Genomic DNA, 24,876 nt, shown 5'->3' on the forward strand with positions numbered 1-24,876 from the left:
CTGCTCCAACAGCAGAGTATACAAACCCTTTAAAACCGTCAGCTGCAGAGCCCATAAAACCAATGAAATCAATATTTTTAGAGGGATATGAAACAATGTATCTGAATGACAACACTGTTTATATCTCTTAGTTTTGTTTGCAGACATCAATTACAGAAGCTTTATAAATTTATTATTTTTTATTTTTAAAGGAAAGCAATGGCTTTTTAAGATGTTGTTATAAATGTGTTATTCATGCAGTCCTTTCAGAATACAGATGAGACAATTAAAGCTCACAGACAGTGACCCCTAAGCACAAATAAGTTGTTAGCAACTCCTAGTTACCCTAGGAGGACAGTTACATGATATTTACACATACTGTTGGCTGACTGCAGAAGTATCTGTTGCCTCCTATAAACTGAAGTTAGTTGTTTATACTCATTTATCTTGCAAATAAGAAATGCATAAAATGTTTTAGAGAAAAAATGAAATGTGTACATATATTGTTTAAAGTATACTTAGCCATCACTGAGATTATTCTTCCATGTGCATAAGTTATTTTCATTTGTCTTTGCACAGGCAAATGGAATGTTCACCTTTGCAGAATAAAGCCATAAGTATTTCTGATTTGTTGATAGCGGATGTAAATGGAGTAAACTAAATTCTAAATACCTTTTCCCCTAAAGCTTTCAGAAAATATACCATGGGAGCATCAATAGATGCTTTAGACATTTTTTCTTTAAGTTAATTTATTTATTTTGAGAAAGGGAGAGAGAGAAAGCACTAGCAGGGGAGGGGCAGAGAGAAAGGGAGAGAGAATTCCAATCAGGCTCCGTGCTATCACTGCAGAGCCCAACTCAGGGCTCCAACTCATGAATCGTGAGATCATGACCTGGGCCAAAATCAAGAGTCGGATGTCCATCCAACTGAGGCACCTCGGCACCCCAGGTGCTTTAAACTTTTTATATTCAAGATTAAAATTGCTAAATTGGTTAACCCCCCTTTGGCACACCCCTCCCCCCCCCCCAATGATACGACATAAGATAATGTACACTTGTTCTCATCGTGTTTCGTGTTCAAAATGAAATACTTTAGAGGACACTGCGATGGACACACTTTTCAAATGACAGCATGCCTCCTCTCTGTATTGCCATCTAAGACAGCATGGCCATTATCCCAACCTGCTCTGTGTGTCCAGGGCGAGCCCGACAAGGTTTACGGGGAAGGAGATAGAAATTAGAGGAATAGGGAGAAAAGTAAGGGAAGAGAAAAGTAAAGAGAAAAAGAGAGGAAAAAGTAGCTTTCTTATTTTTCACTTTCCCAAGAAAATTCACCAGTTCAAGGGCTTTCACTTCACATCAAAGGCAGGTGACTTTGGAATATGCTGGCCTCATGACAGCAGCCACTAGCTACAGCAAAGCATTTCTTCCCCAGCAGCCAGAGGGATGTGGGTTCAGGGATACAATTCTCAAAACAGAATAAATGAGACTCCCTTTATTATGTGATCACAGGGGCCTTTCTTAGGGAGACATGAAGAATTGCCATCTTAATATTTGAATCAATGCATATTGTTGACATAATTCATTTCACCTATAACTTTCAAGCATCTGTCTAATGGGATGCAGTACATTGAGTTCGTTACTTGGCATATGGACAGTACTAATAATGCTCTGCTATTTTACTCTTTATTTTCTCACTTCGGTTTCTGAAATGGGGGAGGCAAAGTACTGCATCATAGTCTTACTACCCTACTTACACTTCTCACAAACACCTGTCCGCTTCCCCGCTTCTGCAAATTGACCTCACACTAATTTCTCAGCAGACTGGGCTGCAGGCCCATCAGAGGGACAGCTTCTTGCTGTCTGCTCCTTAATAATACTTCCTTGTTACTCTCTCACTCTTCCCAGATCCCATCTTGACTTAGTTCCTACCTTATGTAAACTCCATGGGTATGCGTTGGTGAGATGTTAATTTGGGAAGCATGGCTTGCAATCTGTGGAGTACCAAGAACAGCTGGTGCTGCTGCTGTTTAGTTTTTCTTGGCAGATGGACACAGAGAGAATTACGAATGGGGGAATTTGCTTCAGTCTTGGCTGCCACTTCCTACAGAAATGTTACATTTGCCAGCTCTCTTTCTCCTATACCGCTCTAGCACCAGGGCATAGGATTTTAATGCGTTCCCCCTCAATGCATGGTCCAGAGCTTCCTGCATAGCCTTTGCTCTAAGCTTCATACTCAGTAGCCCTTTGGCTACTTGACCACAGTGAGAGGCAGATTTGATTATACTTCAGCAGCTTGAAGTATGCACTAACTATATGCCGTTCCATATCCCTAAGAGTTTTAGCTCAATACTTAACTGTGTTATCGTCCATTTGTTTTTTAAAATAAGCGTCAGTGAGCATCTTGGTCTTCTAGTCTGTTATAACAAATACCACATACTGGGTGGCTTCAATGACAGAAATTGATTTCTTACAGTTCTGGAGTCTGAGATGTCCTCTATCAAGGGGCTAGTCAATTCAATTCCTGGTGAAGGTCTTCTTTCTGGCTTGCAGATGGACATCTTCTTGGTCTATCCTCATGTGACAGAGAGAGAGAGAGAGAGAGAGCTCTGGCCCCTCTTCCTCTTCTTATAAAGGTACCGATCTCAACACAGGGGCTCCACCCTCATGACCTCCTTTAAACCTACCCCAAGACCCCACATCCTCATAATACCCCCCTCCTAGTCCCCACCTCCTAATACCATCACATTGGAGGTCAGGATTTCAACATGTGAATTTTAGGGAGGCAAAACCATTCTGTCCATAGCAGCGAGTTCTAATCTATGTACCATAAGTTAAATGTAGAAATTAATATGGTTTGAACCATCAGCACAATCTTGATATCAAAGCATTTTCATCACCCCCAAAACTTGTGTCCCTTTGCTGTTAATTCCTGTTTCCTACTCCCAGCCAGCCTCTGGCAACTACTATGTTTTTTGTCACTATAGTTTGCCTTTTTTAGACTATCATTTAAATAGAATCATGTAGTGTGTAGGTTATCTTTACTATCTTGCTTCTTTCATTTAGTTTCATGATTTAAAATCCATTCATGTTCTTGTGTATATCATTAGTTTCTTCTTTCTTTTTTTCCCCCCTGGGTTTATTTATTCTCCAACTGATGGACATGTGGGTTGTTTCCAGTTTTTACCTATATGAATAAATCTTGTATAAATGTTGGAGGACAAGTCTTCCTGGAAACATAAATTCTCATTTTGGGGAGTAATGTCTAGGGGCAGAATCAGTGGGTTGTATGAGCATAAGTTTAGTTTGATAAGAAAGTATCACCCTAAACTTCAAATTGCATACCATTTTGAATTTCTTTCAAATTGCATACCATTTTGAATTTCTTTCAGCAATATGTGAGTTCCAGTTGCTCTATATACTTGCCAGAACTTGTCAGTTTTTAAAAAATTTTAGAGGCACCTAGGTGGCTGAGTCAGTTGTGTTCCAATCTTGACCTCAGCTCAGGTCATGATCTCACAGTTCATGAGTTCGAGGCCCGTGTCAGGCTCTGAGCTGGCTGTGTGGAGCCTGCTTGAGATTCTCTCTCTCTCTCTCTCTCTCTCTCTCTCTCTCTCTCTTTCCCACTCCCTCCCTGCCCCTTCCCCACTCATGCTCTCTCTCTCTCAAAATAAAAAATAAACTTAGAAAAACTTTAACCATCCTAGTGTGTTTTCAGTGGTATGATGCTTGATTATGAATTTCCATATTGACTAATGATATTCAAGATCATTTCGTGTGCTTATTTGCTATTTGTATATCCTTATTTGGTGAATTTTCTATTCAAATATTTTATCCATATCTTATTGAGTAATATTTCTCATTATTGTAAGAGTTATTTGTATTTTCTGTATACCAGTCCTTTATTAGACATACGTTATGCAAATATTTTTTCCCAGTCTATGGCTGTCTTTTCGCTTTCTTAACAGTATCTTTGAAAGTGGGGAAAAAAACCCTTTACTTTTTGATATTTTATCGATATTTTATTTCATGGTTAGTGCTTTTTGTATTCTACCTAATGCATCTCTGCTACCCCAAGGTCACAAGTTTTGGTGTGTTTTCTTCTAGAAATTTTAGAGCTTTAGGTCTTCTTTTAGGTGTATGATTCATCTTCTTCTAGTTAATATTTTACATGATATGTGGTAGAGTTTGATGTCCATTATTTGCATTTGGATATTCAAATGTTCTAACACCATTTGGTGAATACAGTTCCTGTTATCCTTAAAATGCCTAGAAGCAGAAATCTCCCAAGTATGGCTTTGATAGATTCTAGATATAGTTCATATGTTATAATTTTAATTTAATATAATTATATTTTTCCAAACAAAAGATGTATTGATATGTTTTACTTTTATGAGTTTTCATTTAGAATAATCACAAATACAGGGCTCCTGGGTGGCTGAATTTGTTAAGCGTCCAACTCTTGGTTTTGACTCAGGTCCTGATCTCAAGGTTGTGAGATTGAGCCCAGTGTTGGGCTCCATGCCGGGCATGGAGCCTACTTGAGATTCTCTCTCTCCCTCTCCTCGCTCATGCTCTCTCTCTCTCTGAAAAAAAAATTCAATTAATTACAAAGTCAAAAGATACTCCTATTATTATTTCCTATATCAAGCTAATGGAGCATCCAAAACGATTTAGTAATAGCATCGCTTCCATTTGGACAAAGACTGTATGTATTTCTATTCTGAAAGAACTGACAATTATATCATTTAAGCAAGGAGGACCTTGTGTTCTAGTAAGTATTTGTGGAAAATTATTAGGTGAAGCCCTACAGTGAAAAGGCAGTTACTATTTACAGGAGCTATATTTGAATTCACAATATGCTTATCTCTAAAATTTGGAGAGAAATCAATACAAAAACCCACAGAGAAAATATGTTAACCACTAGGTTTTTGTATTGATTTCTCTCCAAATTTTAGAGATAAGCATATTGTGAATTCAAACATAGCTCCTGTAAATAGTAACTGCCTTTTCACTGTAGGGCTTCACCTAATAATTTTCCACAAATACTAGAACACAAGGTCCTCCTTGCTTAAATGATATAATTGTCAGTTCTTTCAGAATAGAAATACATACAGTCTTTGTCCAAATGGAAGCGATGCTATTACTAAATCGTTTTGGGTGCTCCATTAACCTGATATAGGAAATAGTGATAGGAGGGTCTATGTTTTCCATAACCATGAAATGGATCCATCGTTTATTTTCATGGTTCATATTTGTAGCTTGTCCTTATAACAAAAGTGTTTTCACTTTGTTTCAGTCATAGATGATTTATATATTAACTTGATACATTAAGCCTTCTGCCTTTCTGTTGCAGACTCTAACTTGATTTGTCACCATTTTAACGTGTATAAACTCCATGCACATGCCACAATAATCAGATGACCTATTCTCGAACACTGTAAGATGACCTGACAAGAGATATCACAGCTGAACACACAGATTTAGTCTTGTTCTTTAAATAACCAAAGGGTGTGACAGACCTGGGGAATTCATTTAGGGCTTTCTTATGTGATAGAGATGTAATGTACTCTAAATCTATTCTTAATTCTCCCTTATGCAGCCTCACAGCAAGATTTCGCACATGCAAATGAGAGTTTGTTAAAAAGACGCCTGAAAAAAAAAATCTGTTAATTTAAGTGGCATTGAGATGTGAGAGCCAATTTTGCATCTTAATGCCAAGTTAACCAAAAAATCACTGTAAACTTATGCCAAATTTTCTTTTGCATTAAGATATGTGATCTAAATGGTTAAAACATATCCAATTAAACTTTTGGGACTTCACCAAAATAAAAAGCTTTTGCACAGTAAAAGGAAGCATCAAAACAAAAAGGCAACCTGGGGCAAATGGGTGACTTAGTCTTTTAAGCACGGGCTCTTGATTGTGGCTCAGGTCATGCTCTCGTGGTTTGTGGGGTGAAACCCCACTTTGGGTTCTGTGCTGACAGCACACAGAGACTGCTTGGGATTCTCTCCCTCCCTCTCTCTCTCTCTCTCTCTCTCTGCCCTTTCTCCACTCACATGTGCTCTCTCTCTCTCTCTCTCTCTCTTCCAAAATAAATAAATAAACAAACATTTAAAACGATGCTCTCAAAAAAAGGCAACCTACCAAATGGGAGAAGATATTTGCAAACGTTTTACCTGACAAGGGGTTAATATCCAAAATGTATAAAGAATTTATACAATTCAATACCAAAGACACAAATAATTAGATTAAAAAATGGGCAGAGGACATGAATAGACATTTTTCCAAAGAAAACATGCAAATGATCAATAGAAACATGAAAAAAATGTCAACATCACTGATCATCAGGGAATGCAAATCAAAACCACAATGAGACATCACCTTATATCTGTCAGAATAGCTAAAATAGACTTAAAGAAAAAAAAAAAAGAAATAACAAGTGTTGACAAGATGTGAAGAAAAATGAACCTCCTTGCACTGTTGGTGGGAATGCAAATTGGTGCCCTACAGTGGAAAATAGTAGGGCGTTTCCTTAAAAAATTTAAAATAGAATTACCCTATGATTCTGTAATTCCACTACTGGATATTTACCCGCCCCAAATGGAAACACTAATTTAAAATTTTTTTTTTCCAACGTTTATTTATTTTTGGGACAGAGAGAGACAGAGCATGAACGGGGGAGGGGCAGAGAGAGAGAGGGAGACACAGAATCGGAAACAGGCTCCAGGCTCTGAGACATCAGCCCAGAGCCCGACGCGGGGCTCGAACTCACGGACCGCGAGATCGCGACCTGGCTGAAGTCGGACGCTTAACCGACTGCGCCACCCAGGCGCCCCTGGAAACACTAATTTAAAAAGATACATACACTCCTATATTTATTGGAGTATTATTTACAATAGCTAAATATGGAAGCAATGCAACTATCCATCCATAGATGAATGGATAAGAGGAAGTGATATACCACTTCCTCTTATCCACTACATATATATACACACACACACACACACACCAACACACGCACACACACACATACACACAATGGAATATTACTCAACCATAAAAAGGAGTGGAATCCTGCCATTTGCAATAACATGGATGGATCTAGAGGGTATAATACTAAGTCAAATAAGTCAGTCATACAAAAGCAAATACTATATGATTCACTCATATCTGGAACTGAAGAAACAAAGCAAATGAGCAAACAAAGGGGAAAAAAAGACAAACAAAAAACACCCAGACTCTTAATTTTAGAGAACAAACTGATGGTTGCCATAGAAGAGGTAGGAGAGGGGCACTTAGGTGGCTCAGTCAGTTAAGCGTCCAGCTTCAGCCCAGGTCATCATCTCACGGTCCGTGAGTTCAAGCCCTGCATTGGGCTCTGTGCTGACAGCTCAGAGCCCAGAGCCTGCTTCAGATTTTGTTGTCTCCCTTTCTCTCTGCCCCTCCCCCACTCATGCTGTCTCTGTCAAAAATAAATACATGCTAAAAAAAATTTAAAAAAGAAGAGATAGGAGAGGGGATGGGTGAAAGAAATAAAGAGGATTAAGAGTACATTTATCATGAAAAACACTGAGTAATGTGTAGAATTGTTGAATCACTACATTGTACACTTAAAACTAATATAACACTGTAATTGACACTGCAATTAAAAAACACATACAGTACTGAAAACAGTGCCTAGTACATAGTAAATGTTCAATAAATGTTATTATCGTTGTCATCATAAGTGGAGGGAGGAAAAAGACCACAAATTTATATTTTAGGTTTGCCCAGTAAAGAAAAGCTACATGGCATCTGGAATGGTTTGAAGAGTATCAACATTAACTATTAAATGGGGGTATTAATCAGTTGCAACCAAGAAAATAAAAGATAGCCAAGTGTACAAACCCCAAATTATTTAGATGAAGACACAGAATCTGATCATTGCATATTTTATACTTAATAAAATGTTTATGCTTAATTCATTTTAAAATTAACCATTTGGCTGCAATAACAAATTTATAGATAATGAGGAACTTTTACCAAATCTCATTAAAAAATTTTCCTTTATGCTTTGTGACAGACTAGTTGATATAGTGTCCAGAACTATTTCATTTCTTTTTTCTCTTCTTATTGTATACAAATACCTCTTTATTTTAGGGAACCCATTTCCTGCTGCTTCAATGAATTGCCTCTTAATACCCTCTCTGAATTAGATACATTAATAAGGAATTAATAAGGAATGGCAAATAGCCGGTCAGGATATCCTATTTTCCCTGGCAAAGTCATTGATTCATCATTGGGCATATCAATTCCACTTTCTCTAAAATGCATGCATCATGAGATTTCCTCCTCCTTTAGTAGGTTGCAATGATCACTTGCTATTTCTACTGAGGAGAGGCTGGTTGGGGTATGTCTTTTTGAGATGATTAGTAGACAGTGTCTTAAACAATAGAAAGATACATTATTCTAGTTAAACAGTGAAAATGACTGATGACTGTGTTTTTTAAGTGCACTAGGGTGAGGATTTTAGATACACTGTGAAACATGGATCTAAGGAGCATGTGTTCCTTGATATGTTAGATCTAAGCTGTAGTGCTAGGCTTACCCTTCTATTCTAGTCACTGCTTTGTGGAACTTAATGCCCATCACAATATCCTTTTCCTGGTCCAAGTACATCCCAAATTAGAATTCTAGTCTTTTTTTTAATGTTTATTTATTATGGATAGAGAGACACAGAGCATGAACCCAGGAGGGGCCGAGAGATGGAGAGACACAGAATCTGAAGCAGGCTCCAGGCTCTGAGCTATCAGCACAGAGCCCAACGCAGGGCTCGAACTCACAAACCACGAAATCATGACCTGAGCTGAAGTCGGACGCTTAACCAACTGAGCCACCCAGGCGCCCCTAGAATTCTAGTCTTAAGCTAAGGAACTTTTCAATTTGTTTTGTTTTCCTTTTTAAGTTCCTACTCTATCTCTGATAAAAAAAAAAAAAAAAAAAGTTGCTGATTCCAAATTTTATCCCATGGAAATTCTTACATGACATGTTGGCATATTTTAGAGTGTGTGTGGACATGTGTGTAGGTGTAGATATTTGGAAGGTGAATACCTTTGGAAATCTTTGAAAAATGAAGTAACAGGACCTAATCTGTCTGAGGTCAGTAAGTCTGGATAGAGCAAGAAAATGGGATAGAAATTGTACACATTGAAGGGCTAGTGACAAGAAGACTACTTAAGAAAGGACAAAAGTAAAAGACATTTTGAAGCATAGAGATGAAAGTTTAAAATGCTTAGTAGGAATGAACCCAGATTTGTGGATGTTGTAATGGTGAGTTTTTATTTTTTACATTGATTAATAAATTATGATTATTATAGCAGAAAAACGGGTGACTTTGGTCTCATAATTCACATAGCTAGTTGTATGTATTTTTCTAGTTTCTCATATTTTGACAATTTAAACATATAAATATATCTTAAAGTTGAAACACTTGGGTTTTGAGATGAGGAACTAATAAAGTTTGGTTGCTGACTCTAACTAGGTCAAGAGTGAGAGAGAGAGACAAGTATTAAAGCTCTCCTTGAAATTTCTAGTGGAACTTGTCTAGAAGTCAGTGGAATGGTACAGATATTAATAGACTGAAAGAACAGATTTACAGAGCTTCTAATTTTAATAACCTCTAGTGTATGTTAGCTTTCTAAATCTTAGTTTCTTGTTTAAAATGAATGTGATGAGGGACACTTGGGTGGCTCAGTTGGGCATCTGACTTTGGCTCAGGTCATGATCTCACAGCTTGTGAGTTCAAAGCCTGCATTGGGCTCTGTGCTGATAGCTCAGAGCTTGGAACCTGCTTCGAATTCTGTGTCTCCCTCTCTCTCTGCCCCTCACCACTCGTGCTCTGTTTCTCTCTCTCTCTCTCAAAAAAAAATAAACATTAAAAAGCATTTTAAAAATAAATGTGATGAGCCAGAACTCTATAAATCATTTCAAGTCCTACTGTTCTGTGTTTCTGTGTGATTGCTAAATAAACAGCTCAATCTGCTATTTTCCTGGACTGTATATTTTTGCTACATTGCTTACATTTCTTACAGTTTTTTTTTTCTTATCGGGGTATAATGGACAGAAAAATTGCATACATTTGAAGTGTACAATGTAATGATTCGATACATATATACTTTGTGAAATAATTGCCACAACCAGGTTAATTAACATACGCATCACCTCACATAGTTATCTATTTTGTGTGTGTGCGGTGAGAATGCTTAAGGTCAACTTTTTTAGCAAATTTCAAGTATACAATTCAGTGTTATTAACTACAGTCATCATGCTGTTCATCAGATCCCCAGAACTTATTCATCTTATAACCGAAAGCTTGCACCATTTGAAGAGAGTCTTCTACTTAGTCCACCCACCAGCTCCTGGTGATCACCATTCTACTGTGGACCACAATGAGATATTGTCTCAACCTGTTAGGATGGCACTTACCAAAAACAGAAGAAGTAACAAGTGTTGGTGGTGATGTGGAGAAAAGGGACCCCTTGTGTACTGTTGGTGGAAATGTAATTTGGTGCAACCGCTATGGGAAACAGTATGGAGGCTCCTCAAAAAAATAAAAATAGAACCACCATATGATTCTGCATTCCCACTTTGGGGTATATATCTGTAGGACACAAAATCAGTATCGTAAAAAGATATCGACACCTGTAGGTTCATTGCAGCTTTCTTTACAAATAGCCAAGATACAGATGAAATATAAATGTCTGTCAATGGGTGAAGGGAACAAGAATATGGGATGGTATTCCACCATGAGAAAGAAAGAAATCCTGCCGTTTGTGGCAACATGGATGAAACACAGGACATTATGTTAAGTGAAGTAAGCCAAAGAGAGAAAGACAAATACTACATGATATAACTCACAAGTGGAATATTTTAAAAAATTATATTTATAAGTACTTTGGAGAATGACAAATAACACAGGACGCTGGGCTTATTTGCATACTTGGGCGGAGATCGTTGGGATTCTACAAAGCCTTCGTAATTAAAAAAAAGGAATCTTTTTCTCTTATTTTTCCAGGACTTTCACAACTGGATCTTCCAACTTTCACATCAGACAAGCCAGTCAAACACCAGACCATGAATAATTTCCTTATGATTTTTGTAAGTTTTGCTTCATCATACCCCTTATCCTGGCTGATCTGCAATCAGTACATTTTCCCTTTATATAATTTGTTGCTACACTGGTTGGAGTGATGTATTAGTATTACTATTACATTTTTTAATTTTGAAAAATTTACGAGAAACATGGAAAATTACAAATGCTAAAATGGTATTATTGACTTTCTAGAAATAGTCATTGTGAACATTATGTCATAGTTGTCTCATCTTCCTCCTTCCTATTTTTTCAAGGAAATAAACATGAGGTCTTTCATATTTCTTATGTGAATGCTATTCTTACTTTCACTTTCTAGCAGTAACCACTCTAATATATTTACACATGGAGAAACTATACGTTTAAATGTAATCGCACAAGCCACTCAGGTAATGATGAGTGACAATGCGAGTTTCAAGGCACAGGTCTCTAGACTCTTGATATACTGTTCCATCTACAAGACCAGTGATCTAATTATTGGCTGAATTAAAATCATTCATATTTTGAGTCATGAATTCATATCGTTGAAATCATGTCAATGGAGATCACAATTATATGATTTTAAAATTAAAACCTTATGGCAATTTTGGTTTTAGTTCAGCTTTAGAAAGTGGCAAGGGACTTATCTTAACAACCAAAACAATCCAGATAACTTACAGAATCTAGTTTTATAAACCCTCAGAGATCTGAGTACACACAGAAACACATAAAGAACTAAACTCCAAAAATATACTTAATGGGAGAAAATTACACAATTACTTTTACCTCTGGTAGAATGGCAAGAGGAAGAGGCATCTGCCGTAGAAAAAAAATGGAAAATTAGAGTGAAGACATTATCAGAAATGAAAAATTCACTAAAGAGTCTTAGCAGGAGCATGGAAATAGCAGAGAAGGAGAAGTGAACTTAAAGACAAGTTGATAGACTACATCCACACTAAAACAAAAAGAAAAATATTTGAAACAAAAGATATTTGAACAATTCCCAATTTGTTTATAAATGGAATATCTGAAAAGGGGCAGAGGGAGAATGGGGAAGAAAGAATATTTAAAGAGTTAAAGACCAAGAATTTTCCAAAATTGATGAATTATATCAACTTATACTACCAGAAATCTTAGTCATCTCTGAACAGGATAATAGGATTTTAGAAAAGACATGAGAATCACGGTTCCTTTTCTAATCTCTGCAATCATAATGGACTAAATTAGAAAAAACACAGTAGCCCAAAGTGAATTGGCTAAAAAGAAAATTGAAGTGATATCTTTGAATAAAGACAGCAGGAATTTCAAAGGCATCTAGCAATGAATGTTTTGCCTGAAGTGATAAAGTATTATCTAAAGAGAAAGGAAAATAAATACTGTTAAAATTTGTAGTATTTTCAGTGAACTAGTAGCATTCCAATATGAGTGAAAATGGAGCTCACCAACAAATTTTGAATAAAGAGAGAAGCTACCTCAGGAGGTATGAGTTTGCTGTCACTGGAAGTGATACAGGGTTGACTAATGACCAACTGGAACGGAACTCAAGCTTCAGATGTATTGTTCAATTAAAGGATCATTGTCATCCTATTCTCATTTTAGCATTCTTTGATTACAGAAAAAGAAGACAAAGAACTTAATTAGCCAAGTATGTGACTTAACAAACAGCATCATTTGCTTTCAACCTTTTAAGCAAATTAATGGAAAATTATTTTCTCTTTAATTGTTTACCAAATAATTTAAGATAATGTAACTAAACTGTAAAAATCATGAGGCACAATACTTCTAGCTACAGAAATATTTGTTAGACTTAAGATATCAGAAGAGATGCAGTTATGACCATTTATCTTGTTATGTAAAATCTATTTTGAAATGATTTAAATTATAAAGGGATTTATTCAGATCACTTCAAATTTTCAGAGAAATAACATACCTAGATACGATTTATCAAGTCTTTGGCCTAAATGTGTTTTATCTGTATCTTTAAATTGGCATCCTTCAGGGTGGCAGACTGATGGCACATTGATAAAACACATCATTAGGAGAAGATGGGCATCCAGCTCCAGAATTTAATTTATTATTACCAACTTTCTTGATGATTGGGCTAATCTTCAACTAATTTCAGTGGCCAAGAAAATGCTATACATTAACTGAATCTGTCTTAGATTGCCAGACATTTGCTGTGTGAGTTGCTGTGACAATGGTTATAGTAAGGAATGTGGGATTAACCCAAAGGATGTGGAGCTCTCAGGGTCCACCCAATCCCATCCAACCCACACAGTTGCTTCATGATAAAGAATGTTTAGAGATTGCTGGGAGAGGTTATCACAATGACCATTACTGAAGAAGTACTCCAAAAAGTTTGAAATAAAGAGAAAAAAAAAAAAAACATGACTTCGTGGCCTCAACTTCAGAGGTTTTAAAAGATACTACGGGATCAGAAATTGAAATTGCCAGTTTTACAAATGGAGTTGCCAGCCACCTTATAATTACTACCTTCACAAAACTTTTATTTTCAATGATAGAGGCAACTAGCAGATTTATTGAGTGTTGAAGAACAGAGATTACAAAGTCCATTGTGCCTTCAAAATGAATTGTAAAGTCACCAAAGACTCAATCCAACATTCACATACCTCGGAAAAAATAGATTCAAATATCTACTGCTGTCTATGGCCACAATGGCTGTCAAATGAGCTACCAAAGAAAAAGGAAAAACAACAACAACAACAACACAACTTGTAGCCATGTTTTTTGACCAAGAATAATCCTAGGATAAAACTCTATTAATCCTTAAAGATAGATATCTTCTTTGGGATTTCTGTCACTGCAGACTGTGAGTTTAATCTAAAATGAATGATTTTAACTGACACATGCTTTCAGTACCATTGGCTTTTTCTACCTATCTTGAAGAAATAACTACCATCAGTTTTCACTCTATCTTCTTGAGTCTCACACAGATTGCTGCCAAATGACAAAAGAGAAATACAGGAACTCAATCATCTCTGTATTGAATATGTTTTCTGTATAAATTGGTTTTGGAGAATGAGTTATTGTACCCAATTCCAGTAATAGCACAGAAAACTTAACTTTCATTATCAAATGGCAGAAAGCCATAAATTGTGTCCTGTGATGAAAAAGTTATTAGAGGAGATTTCAATCTTTCTTTTCAATATAAATCTGTGTTAGTCTAATGGTTTGAAATCTAGAAACATGCAATTGTTTCATTTCAGAGTATTGTTTGCTCTTTTCCCAATATTTTGAAAGTTACTTAAATGATTATACATATATATTTCAGGCATTATATGAAAAAAGATATGGTATAGGAAAGGCAAGGAAGCTCTAGGCTAGATTTTAGCCCTATCAGTTAGTGTCAGATAAAACTGAATCATCACTTAAATTATGTGTAAAATGAGGCACCTTAGCTTTCTCGTGTATAAAAGGGGGCAATTCTGTGTTATTCAACATGTTAATTCTACTCAATATAACTTACAGGGTTATTATAAGAACATAAGACAGAAAGTATATAAATGAGAGGATTATGAAGATAATTATGTTATTAATAGTCTTACCTTACCATTATTCTATAAATTGGTGGTATTCACTACAGTGGAGAGTATCTGTCTTTAAACTGCAATTACATGAATTCTATATGGCTTTTGACTTAACTAGCCTGCACCTGGGGGCAACAAAGTTTCCATATTGAGTTTTCGAACTTAAAAATTTTTTCAAGTTGGTTTTAAGTATCAAAAGCAAAATTTGGAAGCCTCAGATCCCCTATTTATAGCATAAACAAAAGAATGAAGAGTATTGAATGAAGAATGTAGGCACCATACACATCATATACTTACTTCCACATTAAAAAAAAAAGGCAAGAATGATTTCTAGGCTCAGGGGAGAGGTTTAGGGAAGATTGAGAAAGGGAAACAAAATTTAACCACTACTGTGGTGTTCTCTTCCTTGTCAATCTCTATTTCAGCTACCCTCCCAGTGGGGAGGATAGAAACTTCTAGATGTGAGAATCTGTGGATAGATGTGATATTTGTGTTTGGGACTATGAGAAGTTTTTATCATTGTGGAATTCCTGTGCTAACATGGAATCGTTGCAATAGAAAAAAAAAATGTTGGCAGTGAGTGTCTACCTAGAAAATGTTCAGAGAGATATGCCCTGTCTCCATTCACCATTTAAATTTTAAATATGGAAAAAATCTGGAAATATATTCATGGTAAAGCCAAATAAGTGATGGAAAAAAAAAGACCTGAAGATGGTTCACTTGTCAAAGAATTGTCACTGTAAGGGATGAAGGACTTCCTAGCAGAGTCAATGGGACAAAGGCCTAGCTGGCTTCTGAAGGGACAATGTGGGAGCTGAGGAGAGAGATGAAACAATCAGATAAGACTGCTAAGTATTCTCCACCTGTTATTTTGCCTTTCCCCAGCTGGGAAAAGAATGGAGGAATTACTCACTAATGGATACCTGAAGAAAATGATGGGATTCAGGACACCACCCAAGACCATGGCTTGGCTTATTAAATATCGTTAGAGGAATTTTAAAAACCGGTAGAAGCAGGCCACTCTGACCTTTCACCCCCTCACCCTTCTGATCTGAAACAAATTCTAAAAATTCCATGTGAAAGGTACTCTCTCTGAATAAGAAGGAGCAAAGATTCTTATCACAAGAGTCTTTGAGGAATTTGGTGTCAACAAATAAACCTTGTCAAACTAACCCTTCTCTTCCTAGTTATTTCTTCACCATTTACTACCACTTGCCCAAACCCGTTTGTTTATTCAAATTTATTGTTTCTTTGTCTCAAAGGTATAAAAACTGCCTGCAGTAGCCAATTCTTTGGGTCTTCATTCTCTTGCAAAGGCTCTTGTGTCCATGTAAAAATGCAATGAAAGCTGTGCACTTTTCTCCTGTTAATCTTAGTTTAATTTTCAGACCCAGCCAGGGACTCTAAGAGGATCGGGGGAAACTTTTATGTCCCCTATAATAAGAATCTCCAAAGTGAACTCTCCTTCCTCAAAGTCATGCTAATAGGACCCTGAAACTTAGATTACTCCCCAGAAAAGGAGAACAGAGAGGGAGAGAACTCTGGATTTGGTTGGCTATCAAAAAAGAGACTTTTATATGAACAGGAAGTGAACATGTTTATTATCTAGAGTGTTTCCTCCTGTTGAAAGAAATAAGCATTTGATAGCCAAATTATGGAAAGAGCCTAAATGTCCATCAACTGATGAATGATTAAAGAAATTGTGGTTTATATACACAATGGAATACTATGTGGCAATGGGAAAGAATGAAATATGGCCTTTTGTAGCAACGTGGATGGAACTGGAGAGTGTTATGCTAAGTGAAATAAGTCATACAGAGAAAGACAGATACCATATGTTTTCACTCCTATGTAGATCCTGAGAAACTTGACAGAAGACCATGGGGGAGGGGAGGGGAAAATAAAAAGGGTTAGAGAGGGAGGGAGCCAAAGCATAAGAGACTCTTAAAAACTGAGAACAAACTGAGGGTTGATGGGGGGTGGGAGGGTTGATGGGAGGTGGGTGAGGGGTATTGAGGGCACGTGCTGGGATGAGCACTGGGTGTTGTATGGAAAGTAATATGATGATAAATTTCACATTAAAAATAAAAAAAAAGAAATAAGCATTTGAGAATTATGATGAATTTAGTAAGAGGAAAATAAAGTTCTATTTTTGAATGTCAGAGTTGTTTCAACTAGCATTACAGCAAATTTTAGAACTGTTATGTAAAGTTTTTATATTTATCAAACTGTATTTATTAAATAATTATTTTTCAGTTTTATTAAGTAGAAGTGTATTTAGTTAAAACTTATAGATTCTGGTCACCCTGAAATAACCAGAATTTTTGTCAGCTTGTAATGTGCTAATCTTTAAAATTCAAAAATAGTAAAAATAACTTTGTTTTATTGCATTTATTAACCACTCTCACTTACTCTGGGTTGAATGATATGAAATTGCTGATGTTTGGCCATTTTTGTAGTTCAAAAATGGCCAGTTGATGTGGTGGACCTTCAGGTGGTTCGTGTGGTAGATCTAGATATTCCAGAATATCTAGACCTTTGGGCACTCTAGTTTCAAATCATCTAGAATAGATGATAAACAATGGTTGATAAGATTTACAGAAAGATGTATTTAGCAAGAAACTTGTTTATGGTGAACATAAAATGGAACATAATTTTTGAAAATTATTAAATATGCCGAACATTTATTCATGTTTCCCAAAATTTAATCCAATTTTCCAGTGTGGTCTGCTCAACAAACAACAAACACAAAAAGAATTTTTCCTGGTATTGATACTTTGATTAAAGCAGACTATTAAGTTATTTTGAAAAGTCTTACTTATGTAATACTTTTGATTGATTAAACCATTCTGGTTGTTTTCTGCTAATTCTTATCTATATACATGTTGAAAGCAATGTTCAAGTAAGCCTTAAACTGAGGCTTTATAATAGTTTTTAATAGTTACTAAGTAGTAACTATTAAATACTCATCGAGTGGAGATAAGTGTTCCTTATGCAAATATGGTGGAATTTTAGGAAGCACCCTAATGAAAGTGGCAATTCAGATAAAAGGAGGGTGTTTGGGGCAGGGGGCACAGCCTTGTGTTCTCATACCATACTGTGCAGTTCTGCTTTTTTGTGTTTAATTCCAGATTCAAATGATTACATTTTATATAGAAAAAAAAAAGTTGCTTTTCTGAAATGTATAGGAAAGTAAATTGTTGGGATCATTCATTTCTTATCCTGTGTTCACTCACAAAACTTCAGTAGAGCCAACGGTAAGAAAGGTTATCATCACAAATATAAACCTGCACTTATGGACAGCAGTTTGGAAAAACATTTTCTTTAATGGGGATTTTTGAAGTGTATGGGAATGTAGCAGCTGAAAAAATTTGTTTTCTTTCTCTTTTTCTTGAGCACACTCTGTAAAGGGCTCTCTTACCTCCATGGAGGTCCAGGCCAAAACCCCTTTTGGAGCAGTCACAGCATTGAGCTGTACGGTGATTCTCTGTGTGAGGAAGCTTCAGAAACCCTAAGGACCAGTTGCCTCTGAAATCTGGAAAAGGGAATTGCATTCCATATATTCTTTCCATCTGTGATGTGCTAAGGACAGAAATGCATACGATCAATCTTGAAAACATTCCAGGAAAGTCATTGGTGATGCGGTGTTCATGATCTGTTGACATCTAAGATGAATTCGAGATGCCACAGTGATTCTCAATGCCAAATGTATTAATACTGATAATTTAATATTTAAATTATATCATTCTCATCTGTTTCTATACAAGAAACCTTTCATTTCTCTCGCTTGCAAAACATTCCCAAATACAGCATCATGATCCTGTTAACAATCCAAAGAAACCACCGTTTCATGTTCACTCAAAGCCACGATACCTCAGCATTTAATTATTTAGAAATAATAAACAATGGCATCAATGTTTTTCTTTAATCTACAGGTGCATGTTGGTGAGATTTGAAAGTCTGGTTCATTTGACTCGTGACAAAAAAAAAAAAATCCAGTTGTTTAAAACATTGTATTAGTTTAGCCTTGCTGTGAGTTTTTATGGGAACTATGTTTGCCATGGGAAACAAAATTATTGAAGTATTCTCAGAGCAAAACATCTTCCTTAAATTATTGTGGATTCTATTTACTATGGTTTTTTTTCACAGAGAAGATTGTCACATGTAAAAAAAAAAAAAAGGACTGTTTTAAATGCTAATGTCAGAAGTAGTGAACTGGAGAGAAACAAAACAAGCCAAAGTAATTTCCTTCCAATGCATGATAAAGGCCAGAATCTAAGAAGAACATAAGGAAAATAATGTCCAACATTTTTTTAGACTCTTTTCCCTATTTTGAGTATACAGAGCTCTCTCACATTTAATCTCTTTCAAAATGTTTATTTATTTATTTTGAGAGACAGAGAGAGAGAGAGAATGGATGCATGAATGGGGGAGGGGCAGACAGAGAGGGAGAGAGAGAGAATCCCAAGGAGGCTCTGCACCATCAGCACAGAGCCTGATGTGGGGCTCCATCTCAGGAACAATGAGATCATGACCTGACCTGAAACGCTCAACTGACTGAGCCACTCAGGCGCCCCTCTCCCATTTAACTATACGTGTACATGCAATGGCCTTGTATTATTGCTTCCTTTGAGAATGAAGGAGAGAGCCTTGTGTGGGTTATAGTGACCAAAAACAGGACAGCACCTGTGAGCTGTTGTAATTCATAGTAAGAGGTGATGGAGACAAGGGCTGCAATTCCCCAGGGGAATCGTGAAAAATTATGAAATGTCTTGGAATTCTGAAATGTCCCTTAGCATGTGGGACACGGACTTCAATTACTCAATATAGATATTTATGAAAACGAACCCAGAAGAACAGGGGATTTTTAGGGAGAAACAAATTAAATGTATTCCTCCCTCATAATTCTACTTCAAACTGGTTTTCTTCCTTTTGGAAGATTAGAAAGAGAGGTTTATAAATAGTGTTACTGGGAGGATAAAATTGTATATTTATGAGAGGTCTTGAAACTAGTTAGCTATTTTTCTGTCATGTATAATTAAAGTGATAATTAGAGTAGATCGTCTCTGTTTGCTAGAAAAGTTCAGCTAACGTGTACATAGTTTACGATAACGGTGAACAGCTTTGCCCTCTGAAACAGTATCCCACAGGCTAGATATAAACTGTAAACATATTACATTTGCTCTGTACACTTAAAATGTTAACTTCCAATATTTAAAAACTGGGAGATTTCACAAATCTGAAATTTTGGCCTTTTCCTGAAAAATGGTAAACACCTGCAAAGGGGGTTCAAATTCCGAGGGCAGCAAGTAGCTGGGCTGATGATCCAGACCACTGACTCCTCGAGGTGGGGTGTATAAGCTCCAGTTCTCTGTGGGCCACTCATCTGTGCCCTTGTTTGCCTCCTGTTCGGCCCCTGTAGACATTTGAATTACTTAGAAGAGACTTCCCTGTGTTTAGCTGAACATCCGGAAACAGACTATTTTGATTAGGGAAGTACTGTTTTCTCTCCCCCCATTTCTCTAGCCTGTTAGGCTCCAGAAAATGGCTGGGTAGCCAAGAATGACATACAGAGACAGCAAAAAGCTGCCTTCTATAAGAAATCAGGAGAAATTTTCAAGTTGGAGGAGCACATGAGGAGCAGGGGAAAGGAAAATGAAATTCTAGAAATCAAGTAGAAGCAGTGAGTATATAAACACACTCTTTAGAGGTGAGAACAGTTGGGAATTTAAATAAAGGATGTCTAATATTAAATTTTAAGGTAGTTCCTGTCCTTCACCAGGGACATAACTCTATTTTGTCCCAAACCTTGTATAAGATCCCTATTCACCTGGCCTTAGGTTGATGGACTTTGGAAAACAAAGGGACTGTGATGAATCCCATTGGTAGGCAAAGAACTATGCACCCAGGAGGGCAAATGGAGAATTCAGCAGAGGAAGAACTGAAAAAGATGAGAAACTGCTCTCACCGCACCCATCCTGTGTAGTGGGAGAGAAACTGGGATCCCTGCATCTCCTGAAACAGAGAATCTGGCTGATTTTCCTTTAAATATGATGTGATTCCTGAAAACCACAGGGAATGCTGATATCCAAGAAACTGACAAAGGAGTTATAACCATTAAAACATTCTGTTACAACCCAAAACACGGGCTTCTTTAACTTAAAACTTTTGTTTAAAGACTCGTTATTTTCGTTAAGCACTTGGTCAGAAATAATTTCTGTCGGTAGGATAGTCAATGTAAGCCACAAAAATTTTATCAGAATCCTTTAAGATAGATGCAGAATAGTGTGGACTCACATCTAATGAGAAAGTGAGATTCTAAAGTAAGGACATAAGACAAACACCACACACATTTAAAATTATCCTTGAAAAATTGCTTCACTGCCATTAAATCACCAGGGTGGGATTCTTTGCATCAAAATCTGTGGCCTCATAACCCGGGGAAATGGGTAACAAGATAAATCAAAGTGTATTTTCCCACACCCTCCATCAACAGCTGCCCCGAAAAGTGCAGACACACAGGATGAAAAACTGAACGTGTATAAATGCCACCCCACTATGGACCAAGTAAGTGGATTTTGAGAATTCTATGATGGGGTGGTTTTTGGTACTCATTGTAAAGTGTTCTCAAGGTTTGATTTGTTTTTCATGATACTGTTTCTAAAATTTAAATGAAACAACAATTACATGAGGCAATTAATACATATGGTTTATTTTACAGTCTCATTGCTTTGGGTAGCCGTGAACTTCTTTTGAAAGGAAAGCAAATGTTGTGTTTCCTAACATGATGGTCATTCTTTGTACATGGATGGGTTAATGTGTATATAACAGCCTGATGAAACATACTATTTGCCTCAAGTTTCTTCTCCAGCTTGCTTTTAAAGGGGACTAAATCCACCTAAGAGAGAATTAATCAACCCAAATGCTGACTACACATTACTACATGTCTCTTCAGAGTTTGTGAGATACCAGTAATTCTGTCGCCTTTAAAACCACACAGGGCAGCTGTTTTCCCACACTTTTTAACACTGTTGAGCAAAAGATGGGGAAAAAGCATGTAGCTGGAAAAGTTTTATGACTTGAAAAAAATTAAGAGTGGCCTGATTTTAAGACTTGTAACTTCCTTTTACATTCTATTCTCATATATACTCACATTTCTCTTCTTATAATTCATATGTACTTCCTATCTATAGCCTTGTTAACATTAGGTAAATAATAAAAATATCTAGGATTTAACTAAAACATTACTGTTTTCGTTAGGATCCTGAAACAAAACTTTATAAAGAATTTATAAATGTTTTGAATAGAGCTAAAATCAACACATCTGTTTTTTGTTTAGTGACAACTTTTAAGGTGTGGTTGGGGACAGGATTCATCCATCTTTGAGTTCACTCAACTTTGCCAAGCTGGAGCTTACATACCAGTGTGTCTGTGTTTCTATAAAACTGATGGAATGTCAGCATGATTCTGGGAAAAAGTTGTGTTTTTTTTTTCCTTCTTCCCAGATTGTATTTTACTACTGCCGATCCAACAAACATCAAGCAAAATTGTAAAGTATATGTCTGGAGTGCATTTCTGTTGTAAGGAACGACTGGGATGGAATTAACCCAAAATAAACTTAATTTGTTAAAATATTTTTTCTCAGGGGTACAATCAATCCAAATTTAGAGAAGGCTTATATTGTAGCCGAATACTGTACAGAAACGTAACCTGAATAAAGAGATGGTTTGGATTTATCAAACTAATATTTGCCAATATATTTTTTATAACCTCTGAAATCTGCACTGTTTTGCTTTTAATTTACTTATTTGAACTCAAGTAAGTTAACATAGTGTAGTATGGGTTTCAGGAGTAGAATGCAGGGATTCATCACTTACACGTAACACTCGGTGCTCATCCCAACAAGTGCCCTCTTTATACCTACCACCCATTTAGCCCATCCCCCCAACCAACTCCCTTCCAGCAACCCAGTTTGTTCACTGTATTTAAGAGTCTCTTATGGGTCTCTCTATTTTTATCTTATTTTTCCTTCTTTTCCCCTATGTTTATCTGTTTGGTTTCTTAAATTCCACATATGAGTGAAATCATATGATGTTTGTCTTTCTCTGACTGCTTATTTCACTTAGCATAAGTGCTAGTTCAATCCACATTGTTCCAAATGGCAAGATTTCCTTCTTTTTGATCACCAAGTAATATTCCATTGCATCCATTTACCCCTTCTTCTTTGTCCATTTGTTAGTCTATGGACATTTGGGATCTTTCCATAATTTGGCTGTTGTTGATAGCACTGCTATAAACATTGGGGGGCATGCACCCCCTTTGAATGAGCATTTTTGTATCCTTTGGACAAATACTTAGTAGTGCAATTGCTAGGTCATAGGGTAGCTCTATTTTAAATTTTTTGAGGAACCTCCATACCGTTTCCAGAGCGGCTGCAACAGTTTGCATTCCCACCAGCACTGCAAAAGGGTTCCTCTTTCTCTATATCCTTGACAACATTTGTTGTTTCCTGCATTGTTGATTTTAACCATTCTGACAGGTGTGAGCTGATATCTCATTGTGGTTTTGATTTGTATTTCTCTGATGATGAGTCATGTTGAGCATCTTTTCATATGTCTGTCAGCTATCTGGATATCTTCCTTAGAAAAGTGTCTGTACATGTCTTCTGCCCATTTCTTCACTGGATTATTTGTTTTTTGGGTGTTGAGTTTGAAAAGTTCTTTATAGATTTTGGATACTAATGCTGTATATGATATGTCATTTGCAAATATCTTCTTCCATTCCACTGGGTGCCTTTTGGTTTTGTTGATTGTTTCCTTTGCCGTGCAGAAGCTTTATATCTTGATGAGGTCTCAATGGTTCATTTTTGCTTTTGTTTCCCTTGCTCCCAGAGACATGTCTACTAAGAAGTTGTTGCAGCTGAGGTCAAAGATGTTGTTGCCTATTTTCTCCCTAGGATTTTGTTGGTTTCCTGTTTTACGTTTAGGTCTTTCATCCATTTTGAGTTTATTTTTGTGTATGGAGTAAGAAAGTGGTCCAGGTTCATTCCTCTGTGGGTCACTGTCCAGTTCTCTCAGCACTATTTTCTGAAGGGACTGTCTTTTCCATTGGATATTATTTCCTGTTTTGTTGAAGATTAGTTGGCCATATCTTTGTGGGTCCATTTGTGGTTTCTCTTTTCTTTTCCATTGACCTATAGGTCTGTTTTTGTGCCAGTACCATACTGTTTTGATGGTTACTTTGTAATGCAGCTTGACATCTAGAATTGTGACGCCTCCAGCTTTGGTTTTCTTTTTCAACATTACAGTGGGTATTTGGGGGCTTTCCCAGTTCCATATAAATTTTAAGATTGTTTGTTCTAGTTCTGTGAAGAATGCTGGTGTTATTTCGACAGGGATTGCATTGAATGTGTAGATTGCTTTGGGTAGTATAGGCATTTTAACAATATTTGTTCTTCTGATCCATAAGCATGGAATGTTTTTCCATTTCTTTGGGTCTTCTTCATTTTCTTTAATAAGCTTTCTATAGTTTTCAGCATACAGACCTTTTACCTCTGTAAAAGTTAGATTTATTTCCAGGTATCTTATGGTTTTTGGTGCAATTGTAAATGGGATTGATGCCTTCCTTGATTTCTCTTTCTGCTGCTTCATTATTGGTTTATAGAGATTCAACTGATTTCTGTGCATTGATTTTATATCCTGTGTCTTTGCTGAATTTATATGTTGGGTCTAACAGTTTTTTGGTGGAGACTGTCAGGTGTTTCATGTAGAGTATCATGTCATCTGCGAAGAATGAAAGTTTCACTTACTCTTTGCTAATTTGGATAACTTTCCTTTCTTTTTTTTCCTGATTGCTGAGGATTTCAAGTACTATGTTGAACAACAGTGGTGAGAGTGGACATCCTTGTCGTGTTTCTGACCCTAGGGGGAAAGGTCTCAGTTTTTCCCCATTGAGGATGATGTTAGTTGTAGGCCTTTCATATATAGCTTTTATGATGCTGAGGTTTATTCCTTCTATCCCTTCTTTCTTGAGGGTTTTTTTTTTTTTATCAAGAAAGGATGCTGTATTTTGCCAAATCTTTTTTCTGCATTTATTGAAAGGATTATATGGTTCTTATCTTTTCTTTTTTTTTTTATTTTTATTTTTTTAATTTTTTTCCACGTTTTTATTTATTTTTGGGACAGAGAGAGACAGAGCATGAACGGGGGAGGGGCAGAGAGAGAGGGAGACACAGAATCG

At 36.5% G+C, this 24,876-nt stretch overlaps 1 long non-coding RNA gene across 1 annotated transcript in view; it reads left to right on the forward strand.

The window, feature by feature from the left end:
• The window catches only part of LOC147577503 (uncharacterized), a 130,109-nt gene that overhangs the window by 92,135 nt on the left and 13,098 nt on the right, over positions 1-24,876 (forward strand). Inside the window, exon 2 of the long non-coding RNA XR_015255838.1 lies at positions 11,036-11,118. This is a non-coding gene — a long non-coding RNA (uncharacterized LOC147577503). The remainder of the gene's footprint in view (positions 1-11,035; positions 11,119-24,876) is intronic.

Source organism: Puma concolor, chromosome C2 (assembly GCF_028749965.1).
Source record: "Puma concolor isolate L17-30 chromosome C2, mPumCon1.1.hap2, whole genome shotgun sequence".
Taxonomy (NCBI): Eukaryota; Metazoa; Chordata; class Mammalia; order Carnivora; family Felidae; genus Puma; species Puma concolor.